General features: G+C 34.9%; 1 long non-coding RNA gene across 2 annotated transcripts in view; it reads right to left on the reverse strand.

Moving 5' to 3' along the window:
• Positions 1-13,586: 13,586 nt before the first annotated feature.
• LOC106887912 overlaps positions 13,587-27,818 on the reverse strand; it is a 68,488-nt gene continuing 54,256 nt past the window's right edge. Inside the window, exons 4-5 of one of the 2 annotated variants that reach the window (XR_001411992.1) lie at positions 25,056-25,149; positions 13,587-15,595 (exon numbers count right to left, since the gene is read on the reverse strand). This is a non-coding gene — a long non-coding RNA (uncharacterized LOC106887912). Of the gene's footprint in view, positions 15,596-23,973; positions 25,150-27,818 lie in introns of those variants that run through there. The other variant, XR_001411991.1, reaches the window with a different exon arrangement.

The raw sequence follows: 27,818 nt of genomic DNA on the forward strand, positions 1-27,818 counted from the left end.
GTCCAGTTCAGTCTCTTCTCCAGTTAGTGTGCTAGGTTTAGATATGTGGGAATTTATTATGATGAGTGGAGCAACTTCAACAGGAAAGACTCTTTTGGAAACTTGCAGAGTAACATGTTTATGTATGGGCAATATAGCACAGTAAGAATATTAATAAAAGGAATTTTCAAGTTCAAATAAACCAAACAAGTTCTCACCACAGTTATATGAAATATTGTTATTTTATATGAAGAACACAGCAATCAAATGGAATAATTATTTCTCTAATACTTAGATTCTCCAATGAAACCCAGCTCGGTACTTTCTGCTATGTATTAGGAATAAAGTTCCTGAAACTACTTCCCAAGTGTTTCACTATCAGTCGCTTTAATGGAAGAGTTCAGACATTTTGTAAACCATTTAATCATATCCATTTCAATTTCCTTCTAAACTTATAAATATACCTTATTATGCCCTGATTTTTTTTTTCTTTTTGCTGATAAATTTCTTCATTTTTCCTGTCAGTAGACCTTCTGACTCCATAAATTCTTGATACCTAATAAATATGTATGGAAAGGAAGATGTTAATTGTTATTCCCTCAACAGTCTCTGTGGTAAACTTCAGTCAGGACTAGAACAAAGAAATCATTTCTTTCCCAACCCAACATTTGTTGAAAAAATAATTCCTCCTGTAAAGTAAGATGTTGTTTGGCTGTCTTTGGGGATGATTTTCACCCATAATATTCAGTCTATGTGTATCAATTATATGAGTTAGATGTTCTGCTTCACTATTTTTTATTTAAGCTTCACATACTTGGTATACTTTATTACTTTATCATTTTAACAACTGTTTGGTTTTGCTTTTGCTTTTGCTTTTGGTTTTGTTTTTTTTTCCTGCAGGGCAGGGAGGGGAATATTTTGCCTGCTATTTAATTCCATTGCATGACACTCAGTATTTTTCTAGGCTGTACATCTTTGATATCAATCTACCTACTACCAATCCATGTATAATTTTTGTCCCAGGTTGCGTTGACAGATACAATGTTACATGTGTCTTAGTGACATCCTAAGTAGAAGTCTGAATTAAATATATTTTCTTGTCAACTTTACTTCAGTTTCTAGTTTAAATAGACAACACAGACAATGTCATTTCTTGCTTAGAGAGGAAGAAATGAAGAGCACCAAGGAACCGTCCTAAAGGCTTTGAATTTGTAATTTTTTCTAATAATCTGAAATCAAAAGATCCATCAGAAACTTGTCTTCCCTGATATCTAATGTGTTCATTCAGAGAGGATACTCAGATTTTACATACAAATGGAAAAGCAAAGACTTTACGTACACATATCTAAGCAAAAATATATGTGTGTACACACACATATACATATAAACATACATACATACATATGTCACAGAATCATAAAAGAACAAAATGGTTTAGGTTGGAAGGGACATAAAGACCACCTCGTTCCAGCCCCCCTGCCATTGACATGGACACCTCCCACTAGAGCAGGTTGCTCAAAGCCCCATCCAGCCTGGTCTTGAACACCTCCAGGGTTGGAGTATCCACAACTTCGCTGGGAAACCTGTTCCAGTGATTCACCACCCTCACAGTGAAAAATTTCTTCCTAATATCTAATCTAATCTACCCTTTTTCAGTTTATAACCATTACCTTTTGTCCTATTGCTACAGTCTCTCACCACCTTTTCTGTAAGCCTCCTTTAGGTACTGAAAGGCAGCTATATCTTCTACCCAGTGTCTTCTCCAGGCTGAACAGCCGCCACTCTGTCAGCCAGTCCTCATAGGAGAGGTTCTCCACCCCTCTAATCACCTTTGTGGCTCCAACAGGTCCATGTCCTTCTTGTACTGAGGACTCCAGACCTGGACACAGTGCTCCAGATGGGGTCTCATGAGAGCAGAGTAGAGGTGGAGAATCACCTCCCTTGACCTGCTAGCCATACTTCTTTTGGTGCAGCCCAGGATATGGTTGGCCTTCTGGGCTGCAAGCAGCTCATGTTGTGCTTCTCATCAGTTAACACCCCCAAGTCCTTCTCCTTGGGGCTACTCCAAATCCCTTCTCTACCCAGTTTGTATTTATGCTTGGGATTGCTGTGATCCACACGCAGGTCCCTGCACTTGTCCTTGTTGAACTTCATGAGGTTCACATAAACCCACCTCTCAAGCCAGTCCAGGATCCTCTAGATGGCATCCATTCCCTCCAACATGTCAATTGCACCATACAGCTTGGTGCCATTGGCAAACTTGCTGAGGGAGCACTCAATCCCACTGTACATGTCGCTGACAGAGATATTGAACAACATCCATCCCAGTACCGACACCTGAGGAACACCACTCATCACTGGTTTCCACTTGGACATCAAGCTGTTGACTGCAACCCTTTGAGTGCAGCTATCTAGTCAGTTCCTTATTCACTGAGTGGTCCATCCATCAAATCCATGTCTCTCCAATTTAGAGACCACAATGCAGTGCGGGACAGTGTCAAATGCTTTGCAGAAGTCCTGGTACATGATGTCGGTTGCTCTCCCTTTGTCCACCAAAACATATAAACTATAACTAGTTATATAAACTATAGCTAGATAAGCTATCATATGAAGTGCAGTAACCAAGCTCTTTGAGAAGTGAGTCATTGAGAAAATCTATTCTGTTCTTTTAATTTTACATGTACATACCTCTACTTCAAATTGTTGCTGCATGTTTCTCACAACCAGCAACTTCAGTGTACAGTATTAAAAATAATATATTTTTCTATTAACGTTCTTACAATAATGATTATCTATTAGGTATTGTACAACAACACTAACCTCCTTGTAGAGGGCTTATTAGGATTACTTTCTTCACTGAAGTTTCTTATTATTTTTTCAAAAGTATATATTACTATATATTCACTTATCACTCATAAATTTAATGTTTTTAACCACGACTTTACATGTCCTGGATCATGCTGGTGGAGTAGACCGGCTTTACTGTAAGTGTAAATACATACATGTGTATTTTTAAGCTCTTCCTTTAGAATAGTTTTTCAGGATCTTGCCGCATTTATTTCTGCAATGTTTTACATCTCTACTAAGTTTAGCAGCAGGAAACAGACTTACTGGCACAAAACAACCTTTCTTCCTAGTCTAACATCTTGAAAAATAACAGCCTATGCTTTTGTGTTTGATTGGCCTTGGGTTAATGTGTTGATTATAACACATTACCACATATGCATATGACATCTATAAAATATGTAAAAATATGTACCATAAATTTTTTGCTCATATCTCAGATGTCCTAGAAAGAACTTCTCAGAAGAGGAGAAAAAAACAATATTTTTTGTTCTTATTAATAGTTCGTTGTTCTGTTTTAATATCACAATTAGGAAGTCCCAAGACTCAAAGCGGGATATAAGACAACATTGTGCCTCTGATCACTTCTCTCACAAGAAAATTGCAAGCTAAAGACTAATGTTGGCTTGGGATTTTTTTATTTTTTTTTAACCTGAAGAAAGAAAGCTTCAGTTCACAGAGTCTCTGCCCATCAAACTGCAGTTAGAGAAAAGCACATGCTTTAAAAAGCAGAAGTCAGCACTTTGATAATTAATGTTATTTTTTTTAACAAAAGCTATTATCAGGATCAAACTTTCAATGACTGTTTTTAAGCATATAACCAGATAAATCATATGCTATCTTAAAACATATATGAATATATATTGGCCTATATATTCTGTGGTTGGGTTGATAAGAGTATGCAGTATAGCTCAGTAAGGACTTATGAAACAAACATTCATTCTGACATAAGATTGTCATTCATCAGATTGACGATGTCTTACTGAAACGTATCCCTCTGGGATTTCCATTTCATGGGGAAAAATAAAAACAAATAAATTAAAATCTAACTTTTGATACATTTCGCAGAATCAAGTAAGGGGGCTGGAAGAGATCTTGAGAAATATTTATGTACTTTTAATGTTATTTTCTATCAAAACAAAACTATTGGACACATTTGAAATGAAATAGTTCAGTGTTTCAAAATAAAAATTGAACTTGAAGTGAGTTGTAGAAGAAATTCCTTTTTCTGACAGGTTTTATTAAACAGGTTTGCCTATACCAACACAAGCTATGTTTACATTGCAATTCCAGTTGGGACTGTAGGACACGTTGACATACTTAGTTAACAATCCTAGCTCAGGTAATGATATCCCTAGCTGCAGATTTACTTAGACGGATATTCCAACCCTGTTTACAAATAGAATATCTGTCCTGGAGTTGCATCTACTTATTTCAGCCTACAGAGAGCTGCTAGTCAAGCAATATATGTGTACCTGTGTGTTTTTCTTATAAATTATAGAGATAAATAATTAGCAAGCATAAATTCCTTTATAAATTATGTATCAAAATATAACCATGTTTATTATAATAACCATTAAATTTCTGTGTGTCAAGACTATACACAGTTAAAAAAATAGTTACATACTCTCAAAAACAAATATCTGTGATGGTATAGAATAGATATATTGCCACCCTCACACTCATTATATTACACTAAAGCTGGCTATCTTCACTAGTGAAAGACTTTTTGTCATCATTTGTGGATATTAATTCTACACACACTAGACTTTGAGGCTTCCACATATCTGCATAATGAAATATGTTTAGGATAGTCATGGACTGATTTTTTGTTTGCTGTATCTAACCTGACTTGTGACAGTCAAGTATGATAGCAATTGATTTTGACATGGTTTAGATTGCAGAGATTCATTAACAAATGACATAATGGTGCAAGGACATCTTTTTTCTGTCTATCAGCAGCCATGCCATTCCCAATGCCATTCCTATACCATTAGTAATCGCATTTTTTACACAAAACAAAATCTCACATAATTGAATCACAGAGAAAGGGTTGACATGACATTTACATCTTCTAGTTAACCAGGAAGACTTTCAGCTTTGCAGGAGAAACATAAGAAAAAATTGAAATCACCATTAGTACACAGGATAGAAGAAAGAGATTAATTTATGGGCAATGATACAGCTGACTTTCTGAGCAGACTACCTAAATTCAAAGGCATAAAAACTCAAAGTAATTTTAGAAGCATGAACCCTCAGAGCACATGCAGTACGTAACAGTTGACTGCATAGATAAAGAACTGATATTCTTTAGTGATTTTCTCTTCCCTCAGCACTTCTCAGGCAGCCTAAAGAGATTTAACTAGAGGCACAGTGAGGTCCAATGAAGTGGTATTTGTTAGCATTCAATGCTAAATTAGCTACCAAATAAAGGATACTCTTATTAACACACTCCTTTATCTCATGCCAGTGCTTCCCAACAGAACAAATTAATTCCTCTGGGGCACATGGCTAACATACCTTTACTGGTTTAATACCTGAAATAGCTCATTTGGGGTCAGTTAGCTCTATGCAACTGTTCGTTGTACAACATTAGTATATACTGTAACTAAAGGAACAATAACTGAAAAACTACCAGGATTAGACATTGTTAAGGAAAATGTAAGAGTAACATTCTATCTATAGTCAGGCTGTGATTAAGCTGCACAGGGTTTCAGAATTTAAGATTGTCAGAAGCAGAAGGAAAAATCCACAGAAGTTTTGTCAGAATTGTGTGTTCCTTTTGGGTGAAATCAGGTTCTTTTCAACACTTCTGATCCACCACAGCTGTGACTCTAGTACTTCAAGGGGCCACAATGCAAATTAGGTGTAGTCAAACAAATCTAATGAAAGAGAAGACAAATTAAAAAAAAAAAAAATCTACAAGGAGGGCTGTCAGACAGCCTCTGAGGACCCACTCTTTGCAATTTTTCTGAGTTGACTATGTCAGGAATTTTATGGTCAATTACAGAAGTTCATCAGTGGTAGGGCACCTCTGACTCCAAAAAAAAAAAACAAATTACAAATATTATAATAATAAAAATAATAATTATAATTATTGTAATATATAATAATAAAAATAAAATATTAATTAAGCTAAAATATTAAATATGAACAGTGATTCATGTTTTCTGATCCAAATAAGCCCTTATTTTTGCAGATTTAATTTCATCTTAGCTTGAAAAGAAATTTGTGTTGCTTGCCTTAATTCATTGCAGTTAAGGAAGGACAAGAGAGTTGGAACACTTTTCTTTAGTTCTATTATTAAACAGTAGACTGTAGAATAAGTATGTGCAGAAAATCATCCTACAAGCTCAGTGATATGGGTGTAGCTTATAATGAGAGATGAGATACACAAGAACTAAGATTCTTTACGTAAATAGATCTGGGATAAGTTATGTAACAAGTTCTCGCCTGATGGAATTTTACAGCAATGTAATCTTCATATTTGTGCATTATTTTTTTTTCTCTATAGTGATAAGCAATTTGTGGTGGGAACCAAGGCAGAGAAAATACATGGGTTGGATATTTAATCATTGCTTTTCTAGAAAGAAGCAAATAGATAATGGTTTATAACACTGTCACAAATTATATCAAGGTTTAGATTATGAAAAAATTAACCCTTGAAATAAAAACTCCAAACCCTCACACTTCACTTCTGATTAACCTGTTTTAAAAATGCAATTCACAATATTTAGTTAACAGTTTTCAATCATCTTCTGTAGCTGTTTGAAACTTCTGTTGAATAGTCTATTTAGGCATTATTAATCTATTTTTAGAAAATATAGTGGAAGAAAATTGTTCTTCTGTGTTCTTCTAAGGAGCTTGTCTATGGCAAAAGGCCAAAGACTATTTACGTGGACGAGAATTAAGGACAGCTATGTCAGAGTACAAAGTCTCTGAGGCAGAGAATCTTTTTGTAAGTGACAGCATGTGGTCCAATGACAGTGTTCTATATACAATTTCTACCTTGGTTACATATCTCCTGTTTGACCTCAATTCATCAGGAAGGATAAGATACATTTCATCTATTTTTTTACTGTCTTCAAATACTTGGTAGCAACAATGATAAAGAAGTGATGCCAAACTAGTTTCATATAAAATGTATTTAGTCTCAGTTCATTAATCAAACTGTCTCTGTGGTCCATGGAGAGGTAGGCACTTCCAGAGGGCAATTCCTGCCATCCTAAAATACGTGTCAAATTTGCTGAGATGAATCATATTTTGGACCATCTTAATTTTTCCTTTGGCTTAAGAAGTGCTCATATGACTAGAATGCATGTCTAATTTATAAAATGACTAAAGACAGATTAGATAAATCGTATTATTAATCCATTTTTCTGTATATAGGACCCTTCTGTAAAATAGGAATTTGAGTTTTCGAGCTGTAAGAAGAGGAGCTTGGAGACTACTGTCTGAGTAGGTATACTGCCTAAAGCAGATAAAAATCTAAATATAACTGTGCTGGCCCTACTCAGGACTGGTATAAGGTACTGTAATACAAATAATAGCATTAACTATTAGTCCTTAAAAAAGAAAAGAAATCACAACTATTAATTTTTTTTGTACACTTAATGGAGAATGGCACTATTTAGATGATTTTTTTTTGGCAAACATTTAAATACTAGAGACTGATTGGAGATGCAGGCAGTTTAAAATCTGACATCATTCAGGAATACCATTTTGTCAAGAATACAGTTGGAGGTTTGTTGAGGAAAGTATTCAGGCAATTTAAATGAGAATTTCAAGGCACGAGAGATGATTAGAACTCTAATTAAACGGATAGCCAAGTTATAGAGCAACTGAAGTAGCAAAAGCAGTAGGACATTAATTCATTCAGTTATACATGGCAACAACATGAAAATTCGAAAATTCAGCTGTCCAAATTACAGTACATATGTGCTACTCTGATTTTTACAAGCTCACACACACACACATTCAGATTATGAGTCAGCAGAGGATTCTGTGAGCACAAGAAAATATCAGGTGAACAGAAAGAAGTCAGGACAGGGAAAAATTAGCATCATACCTCTGGGGGAAAATATGCATACAAACTATTGAATACCAGAGCAGAAACAGAAAGGTTTGATGACTGAATATAAGCCATAAAATCGATAAAGATATTGGGAGGACTACAGAAAGTCACTGGAGCTTTCAGAAACCATCAGCACCAGAAGAAAAGCTTGATTTGTTTCTTCTTTCCTTCCTCTTTGTAAAACCTCTTACAGTGCACTATTTAGTCCATTCAGAATCTCTCTGAATCTAACACAAGATTCTGTGCCAAACCAAGCAAGAACATTTCATCAAGGTCTGTTTTGGTTTTTACATATTATTTCTAAAAAATAGGGAGGAAAGATATAAACAACGTGTTACGCATTTGGTAATCATGTATTTAGTAACACATTACCTTTTAATCTAAAAATTCATTATCTAACAGCCAGTGTTTGGGTAAATTTTGCAGCAGCAAAACACTTACAAAAAAAAAAAAATAAAAAAGGAGATTGGCTAAGCGAAAACAAGGATAATAAAAACAAAAGGTTTTCTAAATTACTGTTGCCTGTGTCATTAAATTTCATATTGTGCATGGAATCTGAATACATCACTTTGTTCTGCATGACAAGCAGAAGTGAGCATTCATACATTACTCAGCCACTTAATTAAGAGCCTGGGATATTTGCAGTTAGCAGAAACTAATAAGGGAATCACATTTAAATTCAAATCACTCCTCAGGGTAGCTGTCTGCAGCATAAGCAAAGCTTACTGGGTAGATGTTCCACAAAATGCTCAGCTAAAAGCTTAGTTTTACTGTATTTGTGAGTAAAGAACAATTCTGGATTTGAATAAAGGTGAGAGCAAAATAAACCAATCCATTTTGAATTTTCAAGTTATGGTTTGTCTCAGTTATTTTTAAGTTCCAGAATGTCTGTTACTTTGTGTAATAAAATAATAGTGTTATTTAGGGCTTTACTAGCACAAAACAGAAGGCTCTATAAAACAGTCAGCTGGTCTTACTCTACACATGATATTTCAAGACATTTTGCAGGAATAAGACCAATTGCAGACAGCAAGCAGAAACCCTAGCAGCCTTAAGGAAACAGAATCCATGTACTGGTACATTGTGAACCATGTTATAATTCCAAAAACTTATTAAATAAGTGACATTTACTGTGCTACCAGTTTTCTTCTTGTTGTTCACTACTGAGCAACTTCTTTTGCATTTTATATGGGAAATGCAACTCTTACAGAATTTCAGGTTTTTTTCTATAATGGAGCAAAAATAAAGTAGTAAAGATAGTAGCAATAAGTACATGTAAAATATCACCAGCCAAGAATTTTGTCATTGATGATGTGCAGATGATCCCGCACTCTCTTCAGATCATTGCCAGGTTCCTCACACCAGTTCTAATCCTTTGTTTCATTTTTCTTTACAGGACATCTGCTAGAATGATCAATGGATCTGAAATCTTTACAATCCCAACCAACTTTCTGTGATTTGCATGGAAAATACGCCTTTAAAATGGGCATGTTCTTTAAAAATAAAGCTTGCTTAAAACATTTCACAAATATTTGTAATGAATTTTATATTAATCATAAACATTTTATTTAAAAATATTAAGATAATGATTGTTTCATAAAAACCTCTCTGAATCCAAAAATTTCAGGATAAAAAAATCAAAAATTAATCTTTGAAATCAAACATTAATATCTGAAAACTAACAGAAGAAATGTGTTATTAATTACTTTTCTACTTTAAACATCTGAAACAGAGCAAAACCAATGTTCATTAAATTAAAGCAATTTAAACTTGAAAATATGACCTCAATCAACAAAACACCGACCAAAAAAACCTCAGAATTTTTCATACATATTTTCAGCATGAGAAAACTGCCACATTATAAATGTAAGCAACAGTGAATATTTAATGTTTAAGAGAATGTTAGGGTGGGTCTATATCACAGTGAATGCATTCTTGCACTGCATGCAAGTATATTTAACATAGCTCTGAATTAGTTCAGTAAAAAAACTCAAACATTTCAGTGAAAGAAAATTAGTGCTTCTAGTCTAGCAATGAATCATTGCTGTAGGCCACTACTATTGCACTCCTTGCTGCCTATCCACAAAGTACATGTTCCCTATTGGCCACCCCACCCATACTTTGAGCGTGTAGAACTGACAACATAAAATATCCTTTCTTCTGTATACTTTCCACACTTTCACTAGATATAAGTTGTTTTTTTCTTTTCATCTGAATTTTTTTTCCCAAGGTTCTTTCCACTGGTCTGGGAGTTCAGCAGTTCTGAGACTCTCAACTTCTATATTTGAAGCATTACATTTAAATTGCTTACATTTTGGTCTATTTTTAAATGCTTTGGAACTTCAAGGCTGGTTATTTACTAATTTATGAGGGAATCTACTAACACTTATGAGGGAATATGCAACATGTTTTAAAACTTTTGCTTTACTATACCATGTGTTGTCCTCAAAAATCGTATTATCATACTTTATTTTTGTATGTGATGGTTTTTTAAATATAATTTCTTTACAGCTACAATGGCCAAAGAAGACTCTTGACTCAGTTTCCTGGAATGCTCAGTTGCCATACAGGAATTGTATTAATTTTTCAAGCATTAAATCTTTATTTCTCACATTCCTGGGATGCCTGTGCTAGGGCATGCATCTACAGAGTGAAATGGAATAGTGTAGAGAAGTTAACATTAAGTGTTAACCGTCTGCTCCAAAATTAGAAGCAGTTTGATTACATCAGAGTGATTATGTGCACTCAGCATTTATGACTAGTCTGACATATTTCTCCAAATGCAACATCATTCTGGCACTGAGCTGTTGCATTCAGATCTAAGCTTTTATCACCATGTGTAACCTCCCTTGTTTGCTTCTCTATACAGTATTGGTTGGAACCAGAGATATCTGTATCCAGTTAAAATGTACAGTGCAAGCAAGCCTTCAGAGGATAGGGATGTATTCTTACTCTTCCTTTGCTCATAAAGAAAGACAGAAACAGGGAAACAAAACTTTAAAATGCCTTAGGAATCATTCTTTCTCAGCCTTACACTTCTACCACCTGCAAAAATTATGTTTGTCCAATGGCATTTGATGACAGTGAAATCAGGAATAGAACTGTGATCAAGTATGAATTTGACTTAGGGCAAAGCTTAGAAGAGCTCCTTCAAATGCCAACATTTCTTAAACAGCTGTTCTTCTACATCATAACTGGAAGAGATTAACAAGTTTGAAGTCAACTGAGGAAAAACTCTTCTAGTAGAAGTATTTTGTCAGTAAATTAGGATACATCCTGTAATCTGCTAACCTTAGCAAAACTGTATAAGTAGATTAAGAGTTTAGCTACATGAATTCATTTTGCAAATGAAGTATATTTTTCATCATTTAGTTTTTCTGTGACAACACACAAAACATGTCATGATACATCTTGAAAAGTCTTAGAGCGCACTTGAAGAAGATTTTCACATACAATGCCAAATACAGCCACCATCACAAATGATCCCCACTGTTTGAACTTCATTTTCTTTCTTTGGCTCTACTACTTCAAAAGAAGTTAAGAAAGTGCATCACCTTGTATCCCAGGAAAATAAAGAACCCTTGAGCCATGAATAGACATTGGCCTTCTGCTTTAGCCTCTTTCTTAATGCTAAGCATTTTCAACCCTTTATGACACTTGTATTTTCTCTAGTGCAATATGAAATAAAGAAAAGCAAAGTGTTTCAGCTGACTGAGATAGGAAACCTATTACTTGGTAAAGCAAGGTAAGAAAAAGAACAGAGGGAATCTGCCTTCTCATTTTCAGGATTAAAAGAACAGTATGAGGAGCAATACAAGAAGTACAAGTGAGAGCAGAAAAAGTGCTTTTCTACTTTTTAGTTGATTGATTTTATTTGGGAGATCATACAAACACTTCATGTGGAAGGAAAAGTGCGAAGATTTCAGAAATAATTGGAAGAAGGCAAGTAGTACTTGCCACCAACTGTGAGGTTCTCTCCATCATTTTTGAGAGGTCTTGGAGAAAAGGAGAAGTGCCTGAGGACTGGAGGAAGGCAAATATCACAGCCGTCTACAAAAAGGGCAAGAAGGAGGACCCAGGGAACTACAGGCCAATTAGTCTCATCTCTGTCCCTGGGAAAATAACGGAGCAACTCGTTCTGGATGTCATCTCCAAACACATTGAAGATCAAGTTATTGGAAGTGGTCAACACGGATTTACCAAGGGTAAATCATGCTTGACCAATATGATAGCCTTCTATGATGCTATAACTGGGTGACTGGATGAGGGGAGAGCAGCAGATGTCATCTACCTTGACTTCATCAAGGCTTTTGACACTGTCTCCCGTAACATCCTCATTTAGAAAATTAAGGAAGTGTGGGCTAGATGAGGGGCCAGTGAAGTGGATTGAGTCCTGGCTGTGTGACAGAACTCAGAGGGTTGTAATTAATGAAGCACAGTCAAGTTGGAGGCCTGTAACCAACAGTGTCCCCCAGGGGTCAATGCTTGGCCCAGTCGTGTTCAACATATTCATCAATGACCTGGACAAGGGGACAGAGTGTATCCTCAGCAAGTTTACTGATACCAAACTGTGAGGGCTGGCTGACACCCCAGAGGGCTGTGCCACCATCCAGCATGACCTGAACAGGCTGGAGAGCTGGACAGAGAAGAACCTAATGAGGTTCAACAAGGGCAAATGTAGGGTCCTGCACCTGGGGAGGAAGAACTGCATAGGTTAGGGGTGGATCTTCCGGAAAGCACTACTGAGGAAAAGGATCTATTGCTTGTTACTTGGGAGAAGAGACCAACCCCCATGTCTCTACCACCTCCTTTCAGGTAGTTGCTGTCACAAGCCGCTCAGAAGGGAGGGGGAGTGACTCAGATTTGTTTGCTAACATTTGCTAACTTCCATCCAACCGGGACCAACATGCTTTCTTGTTCTTATAATACTACCCAGAATCCTCTCCTGAGGCTTTCTTCACAATTGAAAGGATACTTTTAAGTATTTTTAATTGTGTTTTTTATAGTACCCATGCCAAAACCATAAAATAAATCTTTCTGGGAATGTGTTTCTTACTTTATCAGTGTCTTTTAATAACATTTGTAATGTTTTATTTCCAATTAGTTAATCTTCTGCAGTTACATGTAATCTCCATGATGTATTGTGTCAAAAAGAGATAAAATGAATTCCAAAATAAGATTAATTAAAATATCTGAAAACCAGTCTTACATATTAATGTGTAAAAAGGCATAATTCCAAATGACTAGTGTTTTGACCTGAAAAAAAGGAATAAATGCATTACTGTTAAATTAATGCCATACTTAGCTGTTCTATCACACTTTTCTGTCCATGGATTTCAAAGGACATGAATAGCACTTCCTTTATTTGCAGATGGAAGAACTGAACCATAGACACTGGTGGGTGCCTAGCAGATTAACCTGAAGATTCAACACTTTTATTTTTTTTGAGATTGCCCACACTAGCCTACAGTGGCTTCTGGTAGTAGGATGATTCTGTTTATCTCACAGAATGCCACCTGCAAGGTGCTGAACATAAATCTCTTACAGGTAAAGGATGTAATTATGGCTATGAATTCCACCAAGAGAACTCTCCTGCATAAATTTAAGTCCAAGCCAAAATGTGTGTAGGCCTAGACCTTGATGAGCTGCTTTTTATTTTATTCAGAGGACCAGCAAAATATCAGTGTGCTTCTGAGATGCCATGTAAATTCTTGGAACAGATTTTAATGGTGTATGGATACTCTCTCTGGAATGAAATTCAGTCTGTACAGTTCTCAGCTCTAGATAAATGCCCTTACCATTAATATATGTTATCATTAAACAAATATCAGTTTATTACTCAGTTCCTTCACTTTTATTTCAAATTTTATTTTCTCATTATTTTCTTATTAATAATAAAACTGTACTCTGGAAACTAGTAGACATTTTAAATTAGCTTCTTATTGTCAAATAAAAAGTCATAAGCACATGGATGTATTATATCTTTTTTTATACCTGCCCTAGTTTAATTTAATGGAATTAATTAATGAAATTCATAATTTTATGTACCTCCATGTCTTTCTGCTGCATCATTTTGATTTTATAAACGATTTTGCATTCATAAGTTCTAATACCAAGCACTATATAAAGAGTTGTGTTAAAGACATGTTAAAGATATGTTACAGAATAGTAGTCAAACTCAATGCTATGATATCTTTAGGATTAGTTTACATTGATTTAAGTCTTCTTAAATGGGGAAGGTTTCCTTAGGAAGAGGTTTTTCCTTTCTAAATAAGTAGTAATAGTCATAAATACAAGTGATTTTCCAAAGTCCAGGCAAGCATGGGGAATATTGTCCTACTAAATCTGAATTACCAGCTCTCACAGAACTTAATAGGATTTTTTTTAATGCACATGAAAAAATTCATTCTTTCTGTGGGTAGGCATGCAATATAAATTCTACTAGTGCAATATACATCTAACCTGCAATATCCCAGCTATTTCAGATGTGTTTTTTTCAGTTGTGGCAAATTATATGATGATTTTGCAAAGGGATAAAAAATCCACAAGGAATTAGTCTATGATGAGAACTAGATCTGAAATAGCTTATGCCTCACCTTTTCTTAGCTGTACTTTTCTTTTTAAATCTGTGTTACAGATTTAATACTACATTCTCTGTAGTATTACCACTACAAAACAGAAAAGCTTTTACACAAAAGAGACAGTTGGGGTTTTATTGCTGCATAAGGTCCTTTTAGGATGGGAAGTGAGAGAGATCTGTTGCAAACCTCATGCTTTAAAGCACTACCAATAAATGAGGCAGGGGATCTGGTGATGGCTGACATTGAGAAGACTGAGGAACTCAACACTTTTCACTGGGAATTGTTACTTGTACATGTCTCTAGTCTCTGAATGAGTAGATAGAGACCTGGGGAATGAAGTCCATCCCACCATAGGAGAAGATCAGATGAGGAACCTGGACACAAGTCCATAAGACCTGATGAGATGCTTCACAGGTTCCTGAAGTAGCTGGCAGATGTAGCTGCTAAGCCACTCTCCATCGTATCTGAAAAGTCACGGCAGTCAGGTGAAGTCTGCAGTGACTGGAAAAAAAGAAACATCACACCCATTTTTAAAAATGGTAAAAAGCACGACATTGAGAACCACTGATGTATTGGGTTTGTGTGGGAAGGTTTTGGTAGCAGGGAGGCTGCAGGGGTGGCTTCTGTGAGAAGATGCCAGAAGCTTCTCCCACATCCAACAGATCCAATGCCAGCCACCTCCAAGACCCACCCACTGCCGGCCAAAGCTGAGCCCAGTAGCGATGGTGATAGCACCTCAGTGGCAAAACATTTAAGATGGGGGAAAAAACTGCAGCACGCCAGCATCTGGAAGATAGGAGTGGGAGCATGAGAGAAAATCAACTTTGCAAACACCAAGGTCAGTGAAGAAGCAGGGGAGGAGGTGCTCCAGTTGCTGGAGCAGAGATTCCCCTGCAGCTTGTGGTGAAGATCATGGTGAGGCAGGTTCTCCCCTTTTAGTCCATGGATGTCCACAGTGAAGCAGATACCCCCAAAGAAGGCTGTAACTCCATAGAGAGCCCACACTGGAGCAGGCTCCTGGCAGGACCTGTGAACTCATGGAGATAAGCCCCCACTGGAGCAGGTTTTCTGACAGGATTGTGACCCTGTGGGGGACCGACATTGGAGTAGGCTGTTCCTGGAGGATTTAAATTGAAAGAGAGTAGATTTCATGTAGTTATAATCTCTATGAACACCGATAAGCAAGTCCTTTTTAAAACAAATCAAAACTACCTGATAAATTAGTCTATCATGGACATAAGAAGTAGTTCGTACAAAAATTACAGGGTTTTTTTAATCCAATACAGAGGCTATAACAGACATTGCCAAGAATTCCAAATATATAGTTATTTTCTTGTAGTAGCATCTTTATAGAAATGATGTTTTTTATAATGGTAAGTCAAATATGTGTTCTAAAGATAGGTCCATATAGTGAAAGCTATATGTACATATTTCCATCCAATTCATTTTTAAGCATTTTTATCTCTGCAGAGTATCTGTGAATATAGTGTATAATGACACACCCCCACACCCTTTTTTTTTTAAATGGAGGACATTAACATTATATTTATTGCATTAGAGTGTTTCTGAAAACACTTCTGCAGTGTGTTCATGACTGCAAGGTATGTCTTCTGTTACTTCTTTAAATGAAAGTGCTACACCAGTGTGCTAGTGACTCAAAACTCCAGAGCAGAAGGCTACATTATTGCACACAAACATTCTTGGTTAATGTTAGTCTGATTCAACACAATACTTAGACGTACTGTGAAGCAAAACACTTCTGAAAAGAGCCCTACTGTTCTTATGCCACAGGCAATTTTTCTGTTTCAGATGACTGATAAACTGTTCGCTGTTGCAACAGCTGAAACAAACCTTTCTAGATAAGCTACTTCATTTCACGTGTAGTAAGTGCATGCAGGCATTTTATAGTAGAGAATTTTGAGTTTTAACATTACTAGACCTTAACTAGCTTGCTTGCACAAGAAGCAGCACACTGTTCATTCCACCAGCTGATTCAGGCAAACAATTCCCTTAGGTTTTCAGCTACTTGCTTGATAGACTTCTTTTGTTTAGCAAACCTGAATTCATCCCCTATATTTACTATTAACCATGAGGCAAAAAGGAAAGTGGAACACTGCATCCAAAAGAGTAGCTGAAATGAAGCACAAGTCAGATCATTACAGTCCTTTGCAGAGAAAATTGTGCTACAGTGCCAAACGATGAAGATGCTAGGAAATAAAATTTGATTTTTAAATACCCTAGGAAGAAACACATCCAGACCTTGTGCTAATGATTTTCTCTGTATTACAGAGTTGCCTTTCATGAGAGGTGAATCCCTCTTTTCCTACTGCTGCAAAGAAAAAGAGAGTAACAACCTGTCTTCATAAACTTTGCAAACTATACTCACTCTGTAAAAGTCAAACTGCTTCAACTCTACCTCAGAAAATAAAGAAAGGGCAATCTCTCTGCTGATAGCTGAAACACAATAGAATTCATCTGGCTCTACTGTCTAACTAGAAAACTGAAGTATTGCTAGTCATTTAGAATGGTTTCAGCCTGATGTCCCTGTTTTCCTTTTTTCCCAGTAGCATTCCAAAATGACCAAACTCACTAGATAAATATTAGCACTCTTCAAAACAAGTTAGCAATTTTCTCATAGGAGCTTTGATTTGTGATGTTGACTTACACCAGATGAGGAGGCCCCTTATAATTCTTATATTTTGTCTCACCACTATGGTCAATAAAATTATTATGTAAAAAGGACAAAATGCCACACTTATTTGTTATATACGATCCTGGCATTTCTCCCTGTGTTTCACATTTGTCTGCTTCACTGTCAAGCATGTTTTCACTGTTAGCAGTAAAAACTAAGGCAATGTTATCCAGATTCCACTGTCTCGCATATTAGCAACAAAATTGTCAGATTTGAGTCACAATGATTGCATGAGTGTCATGATTCATTGGAGGTTTTGATTGTTAATAAAAGGTTTAATAAAAGTTTAATCAACAGTGCTTTGAAGTTATGTAGACAGATTAATTTTAAGTTCCCACTATACAATTGTAAAAATGTGTCAAACTTTTGCCCGACTGGCCTGATGCTAAGCCCATTGGAAGACATTTGAAAAGACTTTCCATTCTGAGTTCTGGATTCAGTATCATGAGAATGTTGGAAAGAGTAGTAGGCTAATCTTTCTTTTTCCACTTCAGCAATTAAGCCATAATAATCAGCTTGAAGTACTGAAATTGTGCCAATTCTTGGTGTAAATCAATCAGTTTTTAACCGAGAGCACTGTTCTATTCTTTTGGTGTTTTCATGTGCTTATATAAAATTCATAGGTATTAATTTATAAATAACGTCTAATGCAAACCTATTCTCTAGTACTGAAAACAACACTTACTATTAACCTGAATTAAGTCAAGAATTAATGTATACTAAAAAGACTGCTGCGTTTCTAGATATTTCCAGATTTTTATTTCTTAATTATATAATTCTGAAAAGATACAAATACTTTCCATTTGATAGAAAGAATACATATACATCACAAATTTCAATCTTCTGGGAACCTAAATAGAGGGGAGAGTAGCACGCTTCTGTCTCCTGCTGTGCAAAGGTGGTGCAAATTGATTCAGAAATCTATTAAATTTATCTTACAAAAACTAATAAGTTTTAGTCTCTCAGGTTACTGATATAGGACTCTTTCAAACATTAACATGTTTCAACATATCTCTGAAGCAGTCTTAATAGCACATTGCCTGAAGCCTCTCTGTGTTATTGGCCCATTTGTAACTACAATTGAGTTAATTTTTTTCCTTTCCAGATATCAACTGATTAAATGTCAATAGATTCAGAACATCATCTCTAGCAATGTGAATCTTTCAAGAGTCTGTGAAAATGATTCAGCTTACAGTACTGTAGATGATTTTTTTTCCTGAATTTATTTCAAGAAACATTGAAAGAAGGAATGAGGGAAGCTTTAAAATATGTGTCCCCATTAGTGTTACTTCTTTTCACTGAAAGGAATTTCACTCAGAGTAGTGATTTCAAAACTATAAGATGTGACTATTTCTTTCTTTCATGTGAACTTCTGAGTCCTGACCTAAGCCTTAGGAATCCTGGGCCACAAATACAACTTATAATAAGTCCTCGCACCATTTACCTTGGACTATGCTAGCCATCTAACTCACATGTACTTATCAACACTAAAATTAGGAGTACATTAGGTGTATTATATGTGCTTCCAAAGGAAGATTCACAGTAGCAGTCCAAGTTATAATCTCAGTGGAAACATAATAAATAAAATCAGAAGGGAACATTCTCATTTTTAAACTGTAACTGCTCTCAACTCTTTTCTCCTCTCTGACATAATTCAGCTTCCCTGCTCTGCAGAGAATACTGCAGTGTGCTCTTGAATATTGTATATTAATTAGTAGTATAGTAATGATATATAGTGTTCTCTTCTCCCACTATCTGCTGAAACCAAACAAAAATAATGATCCGTTCACAAATTTGACTCCTAAAAACTGTCTTAGGTTAGCCAACATGTGAAATGAGACTTCTGTAGTCATGTTAACACAAATAGATCAAAAATCATAACTTTAATACTCCAAAATCATAACATTGGCCTAAAAGTCCAGAGGACCTTTTAGCACCTCTTATAGATCACCTATGTTTAACAATATGTTGAATATTTAACATTAAATGTGTGGCAAAGTCTATTTCTTATCATTTTCCCATTCTGCTCAGAACTCTCTAGTTGTCTTCTTATAACCTCTCACATACACTTAACCTTTCCTACTGTATCACCTCCAGCAGGCTGTCACAGTCCCCTGCTCTCCTGATCCTCTTACACTGCTCTCTCCTGACATGTTTTTCTTATCCATTTTCAACTATCTTGAACTTCAGCAGGAGTACAAAGACCAGTAATTTATATAAGTAACATTATCATATCAATCTATACTGAATACAGCTGACTACTAACTAACACTGTTCCAAATAGCTTTAAGACATTCACAGTTAAAAGACATATGTGTTTAAATAAGCAGAACAAGTTTGGTTTTGATTTTTTTTTTCTGCAAGTCAGTATGAAAGTGGGGAATAAAACAACTCAATGACTAGCAGAGTACTGTATGAAATAGTATATTAATTTTGATCTCATCCATAATAAGCTTACATTAGTATACCTGAGATAGGAACCAAGCTTAAAATACTGCTGACTGTGAAACAATAAGGTCAAAGTATGTAAAATATGTGTAGAATATATCCCTGCCAACTGTTAAGTCTTATTGTGAGCCTGCAATATTTAACTTTAATTGAATAAAAGGTCCTCACTTTTACTGAATAAAAGGTAGGGTTTCAGTCTTCATGGCAACGACAACAGCAAAAAATACACTTCCTGTGTAAAACTGTAGAAAAACAGCCATGGGCAAAAGCCTTAGTAGTAACCATTTTCATCAGCAGCTTTCAAATTCTTTCAAGAAACATGGAATCTAAAGTATCACAACATTGACAATGAAAGCTCAGCAAAAGATCTTCACAAAATACATCTAAATTGAAAGAAATGGTAATGGACTACAATATGAAGCCTGACAACAGATAGATTAATACAAAAATGTATCATTTTGGTATTCAACTGTTATTAAATGGACACAGATCTTACTCCTACCCAAGCTCTAATGGTGTGATTGCAGTCTAACCAGTCAACTACCAACTGTTTCCAAACTTAGATTCTTCTGCTTCTGGAATCCATATATTTGACATATAATCCATATATTTGACATATAAAATTATTGCCTATAATCCATTCTTTATTGCTAAGTTATTTTTCTGTCTTCCATCCTTCCGTACAGCTAGGGAAGTTTGGACATGAGTTGTTCCAAAAAACTTAGTATACTTTGAATATTTACCAGGGGACTGTATTCCAAAAACCTTCACCATGCTCCCAGATTCTCCCAGTGTGAGAAAGTGGACATACAGCTATGTATCTCCTAAGTGATTATTAGTTTTACTAACATAACAATGTTAGGTTAAATTAATGCTGAACATTAGTCATGATGTTCAGTACTCATATATAGAGGTGAATGTAGTTAACCTGTGTTTGACATTACTATTGGACAATTGCAAATATTCTTGTCATGAAGCTTCCAGTCTGTTGAGGCCTCTTCCACAGTGAAAAAATGGCTCTAAAATCAAGTGGTGAGTGCTTACAAAGGTCATCTAATGATAACTAATGACTGGAATTTGTAGTCAAACAAGTTCAAATTAAAAACAAAACATGTTGCTAAAAGAACGTACTGGATTCTCCATTTGCTGTTGCAATCAAATTTTGAACTTTTCTAGTGTATATGTCTTAGTTAAGGGTGAGATATTGAGCTCAGGACAGAAGCAATTGTTTGAAAATGATAAAAGGTGCTTATATAAATCCAGTAAATGTTTGATCTTCAGACCTTAGGCAATATCAACAAATCTCACAGTCTTCATGGAGACATAGCTCTGTAAACTTCAGAAAGTCCCTTACCAGTATGAAGTAAATTCTACTCACCTACCTCATATGGGTAATCCAGCTATTTCCTTCTAAGGTTCTTTTTTTATGCACAGTGGACTCACACTTCATTTTTCTGCAGCACAACAAGTGCTATAATGGCAACATCCAAGCTACTTCTTTTTCAATAATCATTTTTCTGCACTCTTTTGTTTTTTTAATGTACTGTACTTCTATGCACAGTATATTTCAGTGAAAGCTTATCTCCCTAGTTCATAACCATATGCTGCAAGTCCACAATTAAGCTCATCCTTAGGCACTGAAGAAACAAGAATGGAGAGTAAATGAGCAGTCTCTGAAGAAATATTTAGCCATAATCTCTCCACTCACACATTTTGCAAGTTCATCAACTGATCTTACCTTACAAATTCACGCTTGCTGTCAACTCTGGTGTTAGTTTCCATGAATACCACAATACTACATTTATCACAAGCCCAGAAAAGAAAAAGGTAAAGCAATGGCTTACAAATAATCTGACAAAAGCTTTTGACATATTGTTTATATCAATACTTAGTGCTCATTTTTCCTACTTATTATATTAAGAATCTTATGGTAAGAATACAGTTGATGCTGGTACAGCTGGCTGAGTAACTGTCATATAAAACCCCTACATGCTTTTAAAAAGAGAGTTTATGAAAAATATCCAAACTCTTCCATATTTCAAGTTAAATAAACTCTGCTATATAGACCTATTAAATGAAATTACATAAACAGATTAAGAAAACTAAAAGAGAAGAAAAGTTTCTTTAGTACCATTATTGATAAATCTATTAAAATAAAACCAAAAACACCTACGGCAACCAATGCACATATAAAGAGTATATAGCATTAAGAAGCACTATTTATTTGTTTATTTATTTATTTATTCTGTTTATTCATTCAATTTTGGTTGCCATCCAGCAGTTGCTCACATTAAATCAGAGGAACATTTTCTTATCCGTAAGTATGCAAAACAGTAGGGAAATAATTGTCACATAAAACCAAAATTACAGAGCTAGTTTGTCTTACCAACATTAAATGTATTCCATTCTTTAATTTAGTATTGCTAGTCAAAGAATTTACTCAGATTTTGTCTTAGTTAAACATAATTTCCCCTGCCACTGACTTTACATCATGTGATGATGTAAAGCAATCGTCACAGAAAAAGACTTTACATCATGTCATGTAAAGTCTTTTTCTGTGACGATTGCTTTTTAAATATGTTATACATGCATCTGTCTGTCTATTTATCTGTCTCTCTATTTCTGTTTGCATTACCTGTTTCTTTTTCCACAGGTATGAAAACATTTCGCTTTGTGAACATGCTGATGTTCACAAAAAGCAAACTTTTGGGTCCCCCACTCAGGTAGTCATGTTCCGGCATGTCACCACCAGAATCTTAGTCCAGAAGATTTCACACAGACCAGACAAATCTTCGACTTCTTACTCACACAACTAGCTGTTTTTTGAGTAAGAAAAGAAGTCTGATTTTCATCTTCTTTCATTTTTAATCTAATACAGAGATTTTACTTTAATGGTAGAAGCAGACATGGGACCTAGGTTTTCATTCATAGTGTTCACTAATCTAGCTAATAACATGTTTTGGACCCAACTTTTAAAATATTTATTTAACTTGAAAAATATAAAATATTTAAATTACATCATTAATAAAAAAAATTTTGTAAGTTACCCAGATAGAATTTTAACCAGCTTGTTCATAAATGCTTTGCTTCATTTTATATCTTCAGTTCTATGCCTTTTCATTTTTTCCTTCAGTTCTTATGGATTGCACCGAGTTTCATGTCCTTTTTCTTCTGCCTATATAATCATACAATTAGGTAGGAATCTTTCTTCTTTTTCTTTTTTGTTTTGCAATGTCTTGCAAATGATACCATCCATCAGAGTAACATGTAAATTTCTAACATATGCTTAGAGGTTAAAGCTAAAAATATGATGCACAAAATAATAAGAATCCCAAAACTCAAAGACCCAGGAATATTCGTTATAGATTTATTATAATCTCAAGCATTCAAAGAAAATAGAATGTATTCTGTGGGTCTTGATTATTAATATTTTAATGGCTGGGCTTAACAGTGTTGCTTTAACCTCTGTTCTGATTTGTGTAGTACAATAAAGTAAGTAGTTTTTAAATCTAAAAAATGGAATTATTTCACATTTAGAATAGTATCCTCATTGCATGAATAAGTATCACTCATAGTAGTCAGCATTCATTTTTAGATGTATGGCACGGTTTATAATATAGAGAAAAGACAGAGAAGCAATTTCACAACCTTCTCTAGATATTGATTCTTTTTAAGGCAGGAAAGGTGACTCTAAAAAACTCAAGTAGGAGAAATCTGCTGACACAACGCATGTAGAAGCCAGCTAAGACGCGGTGTGAAGGGGGTCCAAAAGATCTTATCCCTGTCCCAGGAAAGAATAAAAGTCATGAGCGAGCTACTTGTGGAAGTGTTTTAGAAATTGATCCAGTGCTTCTGGGCAGTGTATTAATTCACACAGAAATAAGTGTTTCTGGTCTAATAGAGGTCTGAATCAGGCAGGAAACATGACTTAAACCTCCACATAGAATAGACCCCTCCACCTCCCAGACCACATTTAGTTCATATCAGGATGGATCACTGTGGTATCTACAGCAGGATAAATTCAAGTTTTAGATTTTACATATGGTAGCTCACGAAATAATTCTCTGCTTCACCCTTCATTATTTTATGTATGTTCTCTTAAAACTGTATGTATATTACTGTAAAGTTGAGCAGCCTCTTATAATCTTAAAAAAAAAAAAAAAAAAAGAGAGATGGCTAGACTAAGATTTTATAAGTCAAGTTTTAATATATGAAAATAATTTGCAGCTGAGTTTCAAACTGTTGAAGCTGTTGAAATAAAGTTAAAAAATGCTAATCCAGCTCTAATTTTAATCTACCCTATTTAATATTAGTTGGAAAAGAGAGATGGCTAGACTAAGATTTTATAAGTCAAGTTTTAATATATGAAAATAATTTGCAGCTGAGTTTCAAACTGTTGAAGCTGTTGAAATAAAGTTAAAAAATGCTAATCCAGCTCTAATTTTAATCTACCCTATTTAATATTAGTTGATTGGTCGGGAAAAGAACATATAGAATTCAACATATTTGGCTTTTTTAGACTCACTAGGAGACATTATGCATGCATAAGACAGCTGGTGTATTGATTTCAAATACTGCATAGATTTGTTTTAGATGTATTTCATTAAATGTTTAGCTTGCAGCTAGAGGAAACCATTCTATAGTCACTGATAGGGGAAATCAGCATAGAAAAATACTTTTTCATTAACAATTCATGCAAGTCTTATTTCAAATGAAAGGAAAGTTATTTCAAATTTTAGGTCCATATTCATCTGTGTTCAACTAGCTCATGAGAGCTATAGTTCAAATGATTCCTATACACGTTCTCTTCTAAGGACTGATTTTCCAATCTGGGCTGTGATTCTAATGGTCACTAACGCTAGTTGGATTGCTCTTGTATGAAAGACAAGTATTTTGCCTATAAGACACAATACCTTTGAAAAATGAAGCATAAAATAAGTTAATTCGAAGGATACTGTGATTAATTGTGCTTATACTCAATATTAAAAAATTAATCAAAATATTTCTGATTTAAGTAAATATGATTTGTTTTGGTTTTTTTCACAGGTTTACTAAGTAGATGATCCCTATAACTAGTTGTTCAGCTAAAGAGCTGAACAAAAATAATAAGAGCCTGTCAGAAATACTTCTTCACCTAAAGATAAACACCAAATTGTGAAAAAACGAAATGATGCAGAAAAAAAATGATGAGAACTTTCCAAGTTTCCATATTAAAGCATAAATTCAAGGAGTGGAGAGGTTAGCTTGGGAAGTTAATCAAATAGAATAGTTATGTCTTTGGGGATTTAGTGGAGAAAAACTATAGAAAATTAATTTGTTTTAGAAATACACATTGTACATATAGCAAAACTTTGTCTATTATAAATTTACAAACATACCATAAACCTACAATTTAACATTACAGATTTGTGTATTTACACACTTAGGGCCAACATACAAATTCATACTGATGACTATTGATCTATTGATTCTGGTGTGGTCAGCTGTGCAACTGTTGTAATTTCTAGTTCTTCCACGGCTTGCTGAAGAACCTGAAAGAAATGAAAAGAAAGTCAAATTAAAGACTATGATATTACAGAATGGAAATATTAACAATTGCTTTACAATTTTCTTTGTATCAGAAAGTGTTCACATTCAATAACATTGCCCTGTAAATTTTCATCCATGATAATAGAATGATCCATGATAATAGAATGGCATGATAGCAAAATGAGCACTTGTATTTGGAGAAAAAAAGATCCCAAGCAATTCATTGTTTCAGCATAATAACATTTTTAGAGACAAATCTAAAAATAGTTTGTTGAAGTTGTCCTTGATTTCTTAAAGCAATATGGTTCTGAACAGTCTTTGAAATGCAGCTTATTGATTCTACTGTGAAATTTTTGGTCGAAGAACAGGGTAACAGAAATGAAATAGACAATAGTGTGTCAACTGCTTATGTGTCACTTCTGATGATCACCTGGAATTGGTTAACTTCAAAAAATCAGTCAGTATAGAAAGTAGATCAGATAATTTGTGAGTGCAGATTAGTTTCAGATTACCTTAAAACAGGCACAATTCATGTAAGTATTTCTTATAAATACTTATCTGCCTGTTGTGAGTTTATATGCAGAGGCCTGGGATTTTCTTTTCTTCTTCTTTTAATTTCAATTAATATTGGGTATTTATGTTATCTGAAATGCATTGACTTGTTTCTTTTCAAACAAGCAGTAAGGCACCACATTGGAAGCCTCCTGGCTCAGCTGTGAAAAACAAGATTTTAGGGAAATCGTAGTTCCTAATTAGTCAAAATTATAAAAGGAAATAATCAACAACTGATAATAATTCTATTTATCTTCAACAATAAGATCAACACAGGGCTTTGACACGGAAGGGAAGCACATGCTATTGCAGTAATCCTATGACCAAATGTTTGACTCTGCTTTTCAATTTACAGGTATATTTTTAATGAATCTTGGAAAGACACACTGGCAGAATGAAACCACAGTGCCTAAGGCTGCAATTTTACGTCAGGCCTCTGAAATATGCCTACTGAAGCCAAAAAAGATGTCTGAAACCTGTGTAGAAATGCCTGAGCTAGCTTTAAACTAGCTGAATGAAGTTGATAACAGTAAACATGCAGGAGGCTGAAGCTCAGCATGAGCTATAAAATAGACCCGGGGAAAAAGCATCAATACTTAGGAAATTAGTCTGCCATAAAATTGGAGTTATTAAAACTACACTTTTACTGGTAACTGGTTATCCATATTTCTGACTAAAGTATAAACACACAAACAAGAGTATATTCTCTGTGTTATTGTACACTTATTTAGAATTGGATGTATAAAGTTGATTAAGGTCATATTGTTGATTGTTTTCCTCTTTTGCTGATGGATTACAAACATTGAGATATTTGCAATGCTTAGCATCATTGTTTTAATATAAAATTTTATGAGAAAACTAACAATTACTGCTACTTTGTACTGTTGTGATATGGCATATGTTATGGATATGTGGCTTATGCATATGGGCTTCTGCAGAGTGTTAGTCTGTTAGAGCTAAGATATTATATATCCCTATATGAGACAAGCTGAAAAAAGGAAAAGGGTATTCTTTTACAGGTACATTTTCCTTTCAAAGTACGTGATCTGGTTTATTTTGTAATTTAAAAAAACTTCATGTTTTATACTGAGTAATTGCATATTTTAAGGAGATCTCCAGCTTGGGGAGTCACTCCAGCAGAAAGTAAGCCAACAAACAGAAAATAACTTAAAACACGAACAGTTCAGTCTTTGGCATTATAAAGTGTTATTTTGTTATTTTTCCGAATGTGATGAAACATTAATTGTCATCATACCTGAGGGAGAACAAGCAGGTTTTTTTACAGTACTGTGTGCAATGCAACAACAGTTAAATTTAGCTGTATGAGATCTCACTGTACTGTCCCTTTATACAATCTTAGCTGAAAAATAAACTGAGATGACCGGGTTTGTATATGTATATGTATATTATTGCATCACTTGAATGAGATATAGTCAAGTTTTTTGTATTACTAGTTAACTAGCTACTTTATATATTTAAACACATTCTGGTATGTATATGTATATGGAGTATTATTGCATCACTTGAATGAGATATAGTCAAGTTTTTTGTATTACTAGTTAACTAGCTACTTTATATATTTAAACACATTCTGAAAAGACACTCATTTATAAGACAAAAACAATGGCCCAGATTGGGCACCCCTGAGCAGAAGCCAGTAGGACAAAATCACTACTGCTCTATCAGAAAAGTGTTGTTCTGAACAAAAGAAAAGGTTAACTGCTCCTACACGTGAAGGTTGAAGCCTTTCCATTGTATTCTCTGTCCTCACAGTAACTTTGCTGTGGAAACACGGTTGCCAGCAAAAGTAAATGGCAGAAATACGTATGCTGTTTTGCAAATGGCAAAACCAATAGCTTAAACTGTAAAATACTAGCAGCAGGCACACAGCTATGGGGGGAGTAATGGGGTAGAAATGTCCAAAATTGAATTTTTGAACTGTCTGCTGCTTGCTACATGCAACTGGTACACTCAGGTTGTAAATTTTTATAACATTTGGACTAAGCAAAAGTGGCATGTCTTCAATCTCCAGTTCATAAAGGGACATGAGACTGCACCAACAATTGCAAGGCTGATCACATGCTGTGCTTTTGCACATAGACTGTTTAGACTGGGAAAA

Source organism: Calidris pugnax, unplaced genomic scaffold, assembly GCF_001431845.1.
Source record: "Calidris pugnax isolate Ruff unplaced genomic scaffold, ASM143184v1 scaffold56, whole genome shotgun sequence".
NCBI classification, from domain to species: Eukaryota; Metazoa; Chordata; class Aves; order Charadriiformes; family Scolopacidae; genus Calidris; species Calidris pugnax.